The 13,714-nt window shown below is 45.7% G+C and overlaps 1 pseudogene; it reads left to right on the plus strand.

Annotated features, from left to right (window-relative positions):
- The first annotated feature begins 9,885 nt into the window (after positions 1-9,885).
- On the plus strand, positions 9,886-12,952 carry LOC147972733 (protein FAR1-RELATED SEQUENCE 5-like; annotated as a pseudogene).
- The last annotated feature ends 762 nt before the right edge of the window (positions 12,953-13,714 follow it).

The following is a 13,714-nucleotide window of genomic DNA, read 5'->3' on the forward strand; positions in this document are numbered from 1 at the left end:
TACTTTCCCTATAACCCTAGCATCATCGAACCTTAAGTGTGCAGACCCTACAGGTTCGGGAGTCATGCAGACATGACCGAGACAACTCTCCAGTCAATAACCAACAGCGGGATATGGATACCCATGTTGGTTCCCACATGTTCCACGATGATCTCATCGGATGAACCACGATGTCTAGGACTTAATCAATCCCGTATACAATTCCCTTTGTCTAGCGGTACGATACTTGCCCGAGATTCGATCGTCGGTATCCCGATACCTTGTTCAATCTCGTTACCGGCAAGTCTCTTTACTCATTCCGTAACACATCATCCCGTGATCAAATCCTTGGTCACATTGTGCACATTGTGATGATGTCCTACCGAGTGGGCCCAGAGATACCTCTCCATTTACACGGAGTGATAAATCCCAGTCTCGATTCGTGCCAACCCAACAGACACTTTCGGAGATACATGTAGTGTACCTTTATAGCCACCCAGTTACGTTGTGACGTTTGGCACACCCAAAGCACTCCTACGGTATCCGGGAGTTGCACAATCTCATGGTCTAAGGAAATGATACTTGACATTAGAAAAGTTTTAGCATACGAACTACATGATCTTGTGCTAGGCTTAGGATTGGGTCTTGTCCATCACATCATTCTCCTAATGATGTGATCCCGTTATCAACGACATCCAATGTCCATGGTCAGGAAACCGTAACCATCTATTGATCAACGAGCTAGTCAACTAGAGGCTTACTAGGGACATGGTGTTGTCTATGTATCCACATATGTATCTGAGTTTCCTATCAACACAATTCTAGCATGCATAATAAACGATTATCATGAACAATGAAATATAATAACAATAACTAATTTAATATTGCCTCTAGGGCATATTTCCAACACTTGTCACCTTATAGCTAACTGTTGGAAATATGCCCTAGAGGCAATAATAAATTAGTTATTATTATATTTCCTTGTTCATGATAATCGTTTATTATCCATGCTAGAATTGTATTGATAGGAAACTCAGATACATGTGTGGATACATAGACAACACCATGTCCCTAGTAAGCCTCTAGTTGACTAGCTCGTTGATCAATAGATGGTTATGGTTTCCTGACCATGGACATTGGATGTCGTTGATAACGGGATCACATCATTAGGAGAATGATGTGATGGACAAGACCCAATCCTAAGCCTAGCACAAAGATCATGTAGTTCGTATGCTAAAGCTTTTCTAATGTCAAGTATCATTTCCTTAGACCATGAGATTGTGCAACTCCCGGATACTGTAGGAGTGCTTTGGGTGTGCCAAACGTCACAACGTAACTGGGTGGCTATAAAGGTACACTACGGGTATCTCCGAAAGTGTCTGTTGGGTTGGCACGAATCGAGACTGGGATTTGTCAATCCGTGTAAACGGAGAGGTATCTCTGGGCCCACTCGGTAGGACATCATCATAATGTGCACAATGTGATCAAGGAGTTGATCACGGGATGATGTGTTACGGAACGAGTAAAGAGACTTGCCGGTAACGAGATTGAACAAGGTATCGGGATACCGACGATCGAATCTCGGGCAAGTATCGTACCGATGGACAAAGGGAATTGTATACGGGATTGATTAAGTCCTTGACATCGTGGTTCATCCGATGAGATCATCATGGAACATGTGGGAGCCAACATGGGTATCCAGATCCCTCTATTGGTTATTGACCGGAGAACGTCTCGGTCATGTCTGCATGTCTCCCGAACCCGTAGGGTCTACACACTTAAGGTTCGATGACGCTAGGGTTATAAAGGAAGCTTGTATGTGGTTACCGAATGTTGTTCGGAGTCCCAGATGAGATCCCGGACGTCACGAGGAGTTCCGGAATGGTCGGGAGGTAAAGATTTATATATAGGAAGTCCTGTTTCGGCCATCGGGACAAGTTTCGGGGTCATCGGTATTGTACCGGGACCACCGGAAGGGTCCCGGGGGCCCATCGGGTGGGGCCACCTGCCCCGGGGACCACATGGGCTGTAGGGGGTGCGCCTTGGCCTACATGGGCCAAGGGCACCAGCCCCAAGAGGCCCATGCGCCTGGGGAAACCCTAAAGGAAGAGTCCCAGCAGGGGAAGGCACCTCCTAGGTGCCTTGGGGGGGGGGGGGGGGGAAGGACTCCTCCCCTGGCCGCCGCCCCTTGGAGATTGGATCTCCTAGGGGATGGCGCACCCCCCCCCCTTGGGATCCCTATATATAGTGGGGTAGGAGGGCCTCTCAAACACACCTTTTTGCCTTTGGTGCAGCCCCTCCCTCTCTCCCAAGTTCTTCTCCTCTTCTATGGTGCTCGGCGAAGCCCTGCAGGATTGCCATGCTCCTCCATCACCACCACGCCATTGTGCTGCTGTTGGATGGAGTCTTCCTCAACCTCTCCCTCTCTCCTTGCTGGATCAAGGCGTGGGAGACGTCACCGGGCTGTACGTGTGTTGAACGCGGAGGTGCCGTGCGTTCGGCACTTGGCCATCGGTGATTTGGATCACAACGAGTACGACTCCATCAACCCCGTTCACTTGAACGCTTCCGCTTAGCGATCTACAAGGGTATGTAGATGCACTCTCCTTCCCCTCGTTGCTGGTCTCTCCATAGATTGATCTTGGTGACACGTAGGAAAATTTTAAATTTATGCTACGTTCCCCAACAGTGGCATCATGAGCTAGGTCTATTGCGTAGATTCTATGCACGAGTAGAACACAAAGTAGTTGTGGGCGTTGATTTTGTTCAATATGCTTGCCGTTACTAGTCTTATCTTGATTCGGCGGCATCGTGGGATGAAGCGGCCCGGACCAACCTTACACGTACTCTTACGTGAGACAGGTTCCACCGACTGACATGCACTAGTTGCATAAGGTGGCTGGCGGGTGTCTATCTCTCCCACTTTAGTCGGATCGGATTCGATGAACAGGGTCCTTATGAAGGGTAAATAGCAATTGGCATATCACGTTGTGGTCTTTGCGTAGGTAAGAAACGTTCTTGCTAGAAACCCATAGCAGCCACGTAAAACATGCAAACAACAATTAGAGGACGTCTAACTTGTTTTTGCAGGGTATGCTATGTGATGTGATATGGCCAAAGGATGTGATGAATGATATATGTGATGTATGAGATTGATCATGTTCTTGTAATAGGAATCACGACTTGCATGTCGATGAGTATGACAACCGGCAGGAGCCATAGGAGTTGTCTTTATTTATTTATGACCTGCGTGTCAAATTAAACGTCATGTAATTACTTTACTTTATTGCTAACCGGTAGCCATAGTAGTAGAAGTAATAAGTTGGCGAGACAACTTCATGGAGACACGATGATGGAGATCATGGTGTCATGCCGGTGACAAGATGATCATGAAGCCCCAAGATGGAGATCAAAGGAGCTATATGATATTGGCCATATCATGTCACTATTATTTGATTGCATGTGATGTTTATCATGTTTATACATCTTATTTTCTTAGAACGACGGTAGTAAATAAGATGATCCCTCATTAAAATTTCAAGAAGTGTTCTCCCCTAACTGTGCACCGTTGCTACAGTTCGTCGTTTCTAAGCACGCCGTGATGATCGGGTGTGATGGATCCTTACGTTCACATACAACGGGTGTTGACGAGCCTAGCATGTACAGACATGGCCTCGGAACACATGCAAAACACTTAGGGTTAACTTGACGAGCCTAGCATGTACAGACATGGCCTCGGAACACAGAAGACCGAAAGGTCGAGCATGAGTCGTATGGTAGATACGATCAACATGAAGATGTTCACCGACGTTGGCTAGTCCGTCTCACGTGATGATCGGACACGGCCTAGTTGACTCGGATCATGTAATCGCTTAGATGACTAGAGGGATGTCTATCTAAGTGGGAGTTCATAAGATGAACTTAATTATCCTGAAGATAGTCAAAAGGATTTTGCAAATTATGTCGTATCTCACGCTTTAGTTCTACTGTTTAGTTATGTTCCTAGAGAAAATTTAGTTGAAAGTTGATAGTAGCAATTATGCGGACTAGGTCCGTAAACTGAGGATTGTCCTCATTGCTTCTTAGAAGGCTTATGTCCTTAATGCACCGCTCAGTGTGCTGAACCTCGAACGTTGTCTGTGGATGTTGCGAACATCTGACATACACGTTTTGATAACTACGTGATAGTTCAGTTAAACGGTTTAGAGTTGAGGCACCAAAGACGTTTTGGAACATCGCGAAACATATGAGATGTTTCGAGGGCTGAAATTGGGATTTCAGGCTCGTGCCCACGTCAAGAGGTATAAGACCTCCGACGATTTTCTTAGCCTACAAACTAAGGAGAAAAGCTCAATTGGTGAGCTTGTGCTCAGATTGTCTGAGTACAACAATCATTTGAATCGAGTGGGAGTTGATCTTCCAAATGAGATAGTGATGTTTCTCCAAAGTCATTACCACCAAGCTGCTAGAGCTTCGTGATGAACTATAATATATCAGGGACATATATGATGATCCTTGAGATGTTCGTGATGTTTGACACCACAAAAGTAGAAATCAAGAAGGAGCATCAATTGTTGATGGTTGGTGAAACCACTAGTTTCAAGAAGGGCAAGGGCACGAAGGGATACTTCATAAAACGGCAATTCAGCTGCTGCTCTAGTGAAGAAACCCAAGGTTGAACCCAAACCCGAGACTAAGTGCTTCTGTAATAAAGGGAACAGCCACTGGAGCAGAATTACCCTAGATACTTGGTAGATGAGAAGGCTGGCAAGGTCGATAGAAGTATATTGGATATACATTGTGTTGATATGTACTTTACTAGTACTCCTAGTAGCACCAGGGTATTAGATACCGGTTCGGTTGCTAAGGGTTAGTAACTCGAAATAAAAGCTACGGAATAAACGGAGACTAGCTAAAGGTGAGCTGATGATATGTGTTGGAAGTGTTTCCAATGTTGATATAATCAAATATCGTACGCTCCTTCTACCGTCGAGATTGGTGTTTGTGTTGAGCATAGACATGATTGGATTATGTCTATCGCAATACGGTTATTCATTTAAGGAGAATAATGATTACTCTGTTTATTTGAATAATACCTTCAATGGTCTTACACCTAAAATGAATGGTTTATTGAATCTCGATCGTAGTGATACACATGTTCATGCCAAAAGATAGTAATGATAGTACCACCTACTTGTGGCACAGCCACGTAAGTCATATCGGTATAAAACGCATGAAGAAGCTCCATGTTGATGGATCTTTGGACTCACTCATTTTTGAAAAGTTTGAGACATGCGAACCATGTCTATTGGTGTGTATGCATGTAGAAACTCCATGCAAATGGACCGTTTGGACTCACTTGATTTTGAATCACTTGAGGCATGCAAATGATACCACGTGGGCAAGATGACTGAAAGCCTCGGTTTCAGTAAAATGGAACTAGAAAGCAAATTGTTGGAAGTAATACATTTTGATGTGTGCAGTCCAATGAGTGTTGAGGCATGTAGTGGATATCGTTATGTTCTTTCTTCACAGATGATTTGAGTAGATGTTGAGTACATTTGCTTGATGAATCACGAGTCTGAATTATTGAAAGGTTCAAGTAATTTCAGTGTGAAGTTGAAAGATCGTCGTGACAAGAGGATAAAAGATCTATGATATGATCATAGAGATGAATATCTGAATTACGAGTTTGGCACAAAATTAAGACATTGTGGAAATCGTTTCACAACTAATACAGCCTGGAACACCATAGTGTGATGGTGTGTCCGAACATCATAACTGCACCCTATTGGATATGATGCATACCATGATGTCTCTTATCGAATTACCACAATAGTTTATGGGTTAAGCGTTAGAGACAACCACATTCACTTTAAATAGGGCACCACGTAATTCCGATGAGATGACACCGTATGAACTATGGTTTAGAGAAACCTAAGTTGTCATTTCTTAAAAGTTTGGGGCTGCGACGCTTATGTGAAAAAGTTTCAGGCCGATAAGCTCGAACCCAAAGCGGATAAATGCATCTTCATAGGACAACCCAAAAACAGTTGGGTATACCTCCTGTCTCAGATCCGAAAGCAATAAGGGATTGTTTCTAGAATCGGGTCCTTTCTCGAGGAAAAGTTTCTCTCGAAAGAATTGAGTGGGAGGATGGTGGAGACTTGATGAGGTTATTGAACCGTCACTTCAACTAGTGTATAGCAGGGCACAAAGAGTTGTTCCTGTGGCACCTACACCAATTGAAGTGGAAGCTTATGATATTGATCATGAGACTTCGGATCAAGTCACTCCCAAACCTCGTGGGATGACAAGGATACGTACTACTTCAGAGTGGTACGTAATCCTGTCTTGGAAGTCATGTTGCTAGACAACAATGAACCTACGAGCTATGGAGAAGCGATGGTGGGCCTGGATTCCGATAAATGGCTTGAGGCCATATAATCCGAGAGAGGATCCATGTATGAAAACAAAGTGTAGACTTTGGAAGAACTACTTGATGGTCGTAAGGCTGTTGAGTGCAGATGGATTTTAAAAGGAAGACGGACAATGATGGTAAATGTCACCATTAAGAAAGCTCGACTTGTCGTTAAGATGTTTTTCCGACAAGTTCAAGGAGTTGACTACGATGAGACTTTCTCGCTCGTAGCGATGCTAAGAGTCTGTTGGAATTATATTAGCGATTACTACATTATTTATGAAATCTTGCAGATAGGATGTCAAAACATTGTTTCCTCGACGACATTTTCTTGAGGAAAGGTTGTATGTGATACAACCGGAAGGTTTTGTCAATCCTGAAAGATGCTAATAAGTATGCAAAGCTCCAGCAATCCTTCTAGGGACTGGAGTAAGCATCTCGGAGTTGGAATGTATGCTTTGATGATGATCAAAGATTTTGGGTGTATACGAAGTTTATGAGAAACTTGTATTTCCAAAGAAGTGAGTGGGAGCACTATAGAATTTCTGATTAGTATATGTTTTAACATATTGTTGATCAGAAATGACGTAGAATTTCTGGAAAGCATATAGGGTTATTTGGAAAGTGTTTTTCAATGGAAAGCCTGGATTAAGCTACTTGAACATTGAGCATCAAGATCTATAAGGATAGATCAAAACGCTTAATGGTACTTTCAAATGAGCACATACCTTGACATGATCTTGAAGGTGTTCAAGATGGATCAGTCAAAGAAGGAGTTCTTTCCTGAGTTGTAAGGTATGAAGTTAAGACTTAAAGCTCGACCATGGCAGAATAGAGAGAAAGGACGAAGGTCGTCCCCTATGCTTAAGACATAGGCTCTACAGTATGCTATGCTGAGTACCACACCTGAAGTGTGCCTTGCCATGAGTCAGTCAAGGGGTACAAGAGTGATCCAAGAATGGATCACAGTACAGCGGTCAAAGTTATCCTTAGTAACTAGTGGACTAAGGAATTTTCTCGATTATGGAGGTGGTAAAAGAGTTCGTCGTAAAGGGTTACGCCGATGCAAACTTTGACACTAATCCAGATTATTATGAGTAGTAAACTGGATTTGTATAGTAGAACAGTTATTTGGAATAGCTCCAAATAGAGCGTGGTAGCTGCATCTAGGAGATGACATAGAGATTTGTAAAGCACACACGGATCTGAAAGGTTCAGACCCGTTGACTATAACCTCTCTCACAAGCATAACATGATCAAACCCAGAACTCATCGAGTGTTAATCACATGGTAAATGTGAACTAGATTATTGACTCTAGTAAACTCTTTGGGTGTTAGTCACATGGGGATGTGACCTTGAGTGTTAATCACATATCGATGTGAACTGGATTATTGACTCTAGTGCAAGTGGGAGACTGTTGGAAATATGCCCTAGAGGCAATAATAAATTAGTTATTATTATATTTCCTTGTTCATGATAATCGTTTATTATCCATGCTAGAATTGTATTGATAGGAAACTCAGATACATGTGTGGATACATAGACAACACCATGTCCCTAGTAAGCCTCTAGTTGACTAGCTCGTTGATCAATAGATGGTTACGGTTTCCTGACCATGGACATTGGATGTAGTTGATAACGGGATCACATCATTAGGAGAATGATGTGATGGACAAGACCCAATCCTAAGCCTAGCACAAAGATCATGTAGTTCGTATGCTAAAGCTTTTCTAATGTCAAGTATCATTTCCTTAGACCATGAGATTGTGCAACTCCCGGATACCGTAGGAGTGCTTTGGGTGTGCCAAACATCACAACGTAACTGGGTGGCTATAAAGGTACACTACGGGTATCTCGAAAGTGTCTGTTGGGTTGGCACGAATCGAGACTGGGATTTGTCAATCCGTGTAAACGGAGAGGTATCTTTGGGCCCACTCGGTAGGACATCATCATAATGTGCACAATGTGATCAAGGAGTTGATCACGGGATGATGTGTTACGGAACGAGTAAAGAGACTTGCCGGTAACGAGATTGAACAAGGTATCGGGATACCGACGATCGAATCTCGGGCAAGTATCGTACCGATGGACAAAGGGAATTGTATACGGGATTGATTAAGTCCTTGACATCGTGGTTCATCCGATGAGATCATCATGGAACATGTGGGAGCCAACATGGGTATCCAGATCCCGTTGTTGGTTATTGACCGGAGAACGTCTCGGTCATGTCTGCATGTCTCCCGAACCCGTAGGGTCTACACACTTAAGGTTCGATGACGCTAGGGTTATAAAGGAAGCTTGTATGTGGTTACCGAATGTTGTTCGAAGTCCCGGATGAGATCCCGGACGTCACGAGGAGTTCCGGAATGGTCCGGAGGTAAAGATTTATATATAGGAAGTCCTGTTTCGGCCATCGGGACAAGTTTCGGGGTCATCGGTATTGTACCGGGACCACCGGAAGGGTCCCGGGGGCCCATCGGGTGGGGCCACCTGCCCCGGGGGCCACATGGGCTATAGGGGGTGCGCCTTGGCCTACATGGGCCAAGGGCACCAGCCCCAAGAGGCCCATGCGCCTGGGGAAACCCTAAAGGAAGAGTCCCACCAGGGGAAGGCACCTCCTAGGTGCCTTGGGGGGGAAGGACTCCTCCCCTGGCCGCCGCCCCTTGGAGATTGGATCTCCTAGGGGCTGGTGCACCCCCCCTTGGGATCCCTATATATAGTGGGGTAGGAGGGCCTCTCAAACACACCTTTTTGCCTTTGGTGCAGCCCCTCCCTCTCTCCCAAGTTCTTCTCCTCTTCTGTGTTGCTCGGCGAAGCCCTGCAGGATTGCCATGCTCTTCCATCACCACCACGCCGTTGTGCTGCTGCTGGATGGAGTCTTCCTCAACCTCTCCCTCTCTCCTTGCTGGATCAAGGCGTGGGAGACGTCACCGGGCTGTACGTGTGTTGAACGCGGAGGTGCCGTGCGTTCGGCACTTGGTCATCGGTGATTTGGATCACGACGAGTACGACTCCATCAACCCCGTTCACTTGAACGCTTCCGCTTAGCGATCTACAAGGGTATGTAGATGCACTCTCCTTCCCCTCGTTGCTGGTCTCTCCATAGATTGATCTTGGTGACATGTAGGAAAATTTTGAATTTATGCTACGTTCCCCAACACTAACTAGTACCAGTACTTCAGTAGGATGTGTATTCTCCAAGGCAGAGGAAATGCCACTCGTAAAACAGAATTCACAAATCTATTGCTCCGATGCAGTTCCGATGGTATCGCATTGGTACCATTTGAACAAATGCATAAATTTGATAGCAGTATTTTATATAAGGTCATCTTGTAAAACAAATGGTTTAAGAACGTTAATAGGAGGAGCTTTCGTGGTCGTCTCCTCCGAGGCGACTCGGGGGCCAACCCTAGCCGCCGCCACTAGTCCCCCCCCTCCCTCCTCCGCCGCCAGAGGTGTCCAGCGGCGCGGCCGCTCAGCACCCATGAAGGTGGCGGCGGGGACTTTGGCGGATCCACTTTGCGTGGAGAGCCTCGGCATCCGGGGCGGCGGCCCCGGGCGGCGGCCAGCACGTGGCCTGTGCGGCGGGCGGCGCCGTAGGGTGCAGGTGAGTCGCCTCCACGGTCGTGCGGGCGGCATGGAGGCGGCGGGCGTCAGCGGCTGCAGTAGCTCCTCGTAGGCCGGCTGTACCTTGGAGAATCGGCGTCCTCATCCTCGATCTGCTTCGATCCGCGCCGCCCCCTATCCCTGGTGGCTCCGGCCGCCATTTTCTGGATGCCGGGTGTGCGGATCTGGTGGCTGGGTGCGGATCCGGGGGAAACCCCTGGCCGGCGCGGCGGCCACATTGAAGTTGTCGCCTTTGGGCGTCGTTCTCCTTGCTGAAGGCTTCGGTGGGCTTCCTGCACCTCCCACCCCACCCAGCAGCTCAGGTGAAAGCCTCAGTTCCTCGTTTCATGGCGACGACGGCACCTTGGTGGCGTGAACCTTCCTGAAGGCGTCGTCAGGGAAGTGCCCAAGTGGTGGTGGAGTCAGTGGTGGTTCGACGGCGGATTGTATTGGCCTGATCTTCATCTTCGGCAACTTGCTCGGGTCCAGGTGTGGAGGGCTTCAGCCGCTGGTGCGAGGGGATCGGGGTCCCTCTCTCGTGCCATGGGCTATGGTGCCTCCTATCCTTGACCGATGCGTGGTGCTGCATACTCTTGGCCTTCTCCGGGGTTTTCAGCGCCTTCGTCTCGACAACTCTCGTCCGGTGCTCTGCCTTGCTGCTGCCGGCAACGGTGACTGGGTGTTCGGCTCCCCGTTTCGTGTGGGTTTGTTCCTGGTGCCTCTCCTTCGGTTGCTTGGGATGCTGATCTGGGTTCTAGGGTGAACCACTCCGCAGGCCGCCGGTGCGGCACCCGTCGAGCCCGGGTGAAAGGGTAGGGGCCCTTTGCGGAGGCGGAGTCAGGTCATGTGTTGCCCCTGTTTTCCTTCTGAGGGCAATCAGTGACACAAAACATGCACGGTGGTGCCTTCCTCCCATAGCCTTAGTAGGTTAGCTGGTTTCGGCTTAGCGGCGTTCGATGCCTTCGAGTTGTTCTACTGAGCACAATGTATCTTTATTTCCGCTTTTTGTTTTCTTGTTGTAAGTGGCAGTCTTGTAATCCTGGCCGGTTGATGGCTTTGTTAATTCAAAGTCGGGCTCAAGATGAGCCTTCATTCTAAAAAAAAGAACGTTAATAGGACGCAGATGTGCCCTCGTTAGGATTTTACCACGACGCTCTTCATGTATGCAAGTGAGGAGAAAAAAGAGTGACGGTGTCTACTGTTAGAAAATACGCAAATAAATCATTGCAGAAAAGTATACGAGACATGTGAGTTTTTGTGAACGGGGTTTACCATCGTGACTAATCGCCGCGGCATGATTACATGTGCACTTCCCCTCCAAGACCATAGACAGGTGCCCAGACCGCTTCTATTTTGGCTATCCGCGCTGACCTTATAAAATAGCTCCAGATCACCGTGTCCGACTCAAACACCTAACCCTTCGCATACTCCAAGTTTAACTGCAGCCCAATAAACATTTTCGACACATTTTTAATATCTACAATATATGTGGTATTTTTAAAATTTTAAAACATTTGATCTCTCAGATTGTTAATTTGATATAGTATTTGTCTTGGAGGTCGATTTTTTCTCGGTGAGAATTAATCTCATATGTTTATGTTTAGGTGAAAAGAATCCATCTCAAACTAACCGTCAGATTTACGAAGTTGGCACTCTCTAATCTCTATTCATACCAAAGTTGCCACAGCTGGTAACTTTCGTACCAATAGAGTCACAATTTTGGTACCAACACAATGGCAGCCATATTAATCGTGAGGACGTTAATTAGTTTGAAATAAAGTTTGTCGAAACATATCCAAGTGAGTTCCTCACTTTTTGCCCTTTTCTCCTTTTCCATGCACTATGACTATAATTTGAACATTTTCCAGTTTTTCCGTAAAAATATTAATTTTTGTGCAATACTATTTAGCTAATTTTGTATTCATGTATATGTTATTAGAGCATATTTAGTTATTCCTAAACTTAACTCCCAATAATTAGTGTGTATTGGTGAGATGAAGACTAACCTATCCCCTAAATCTAACACTTAAAAAATTATTTGCTAAATTGTGACTTGATCCCTTTCATGAGAGAGAGAGAGAGGCAGGAGCACATCCAGGAAGCCGAACTTGTGTAAAATTTACCTGGGTGTACCATTCAATCTTCGATGCATGCGCTACCCTTATATAGATATTGTCGGGAAAATACCACAACAGTTGGTGTGCCAGGTAGTGGCTGCACGTGATGCCTTTTGATCTACTCTCTGTCGAGTTCGCTACGGGCCAAAGCTTTCACTTCGAAACCTTAAATCAGGTCATGTCACCTTATGATTGTAGTGTAAGCATAAAACAAATAAGTTATGTGTATTTTTTACAGGATAAATGTGGTTCCTAGTTGGATGCCTCAAATTGGTATGAAATTTAATTCCACAAAAGAGGCTTGGAACTTTTGGACATGTTATGGAGGTCATATTGGTTTTGATGTAAGGATAAATTATGAAAACAAGAGCAAACTTGATGGAGTAATCACTTCAACAAGATATGTTTGTTCTAATGAGGGCTACAGAAGAAACGACAAAAGGGATAATAATACAAAGCGTCCTCGTGCAGAAACAAGGACCAATTGCGATGTTCGAACCAGAATCACTCTAGACTAAGAAGCAGGAAATTATGCATGAGTTAGTTGTTGACCACAACCATGTTTTGCAATTACCCGGGACAAGCCACTTGATGCCATCGCAGAGGAAGATTTGGGCTTTGCAAACATTTGAAACTGAAACAACAGATGATTCAGGAATTGTACCTAAAAAGGCCCATGAGTTAGCAAGTCGACAAGTTGGTGGTCCACTGAACCTTGGCTACACATGTCGTGATCGCAAGAACCACTTGCGAACCAGGCGTCAAAGGGACTTGATGTATGGTAAAGCTGGAAGTATGCTCAAGTATTTTGGAGATAAAAAAGAATGATAATATGTGCTGCTCGTAGCGAGACATATGGCAAGTGCAACAGCAGCGTCCCCAGTCAGCTTTTGCAGCACCTAAGTCCCTCAACCATTCCTTGCTGCAGCCGGTCTCGAGCTTCGGGGGTGAAAGTATAGGTCTGACCTGAGTTGGTTATACCTGTCAATGGCGACGTTTGTTTTTTTATCGTTACCTTGTTGAAGGCAATGTTCGGATATACTCGGACTGATTTTGCAGGGTGAAAACCATGATTCCAGTCTTCGCGGGTGGATCCGGTGACGGTGGTGCTTGAGCATCGCTCCCTTCTTAAAGGTGTTGCTGTTGCAGAACCTCATTATCTATCTTGTGTCATGATATGGTTGGTGCGGATATGGTCATTGACACAATTTGCCGATTGTAGATCTGATCACTTTTGGGCTTTTTTTCCTTGCCTATATATAGCTTTGGTTTTTTATGACTTTACTAGCTTTTGACAATGTTTGTGTATGTGTGTTGGTGTTGACTGTGTGCATCTTATTTTTATAAAGGTCGAATGTGTGTTCATTATGTTTGTATCCTCTTGATGCTCCTTTCTTGAACGGAAACACTAACGCCCATACGTGTGTGCGTTTGCATCTCGCCCACACGCGTGGATCCGCGTCCGTTTGTGGGTGCACGAATCTTGGCATATTTGTGGTGCCACGTAGGACTAGACTGGTGTGTGGGCATTCACCCGGTCGCCCACACGTCCGTTTCACCACACTGACAGGCCGGTGTGTGGGTGTTTAG

This window comes from Triticum urartu, chromosome 5A (assembly GCF_056163025.1).
Source record: "Triticum urartu cultivar PI428250 chromosome 5A, HENAU_Tu73, whole genome shotgun sequence".
Lineage (NCBI taxonomy): Eukaryota > Viridiplantae > Streptophyta > Magnoliopsida > Poales > Poaceae > Triticum > Triticum urartu.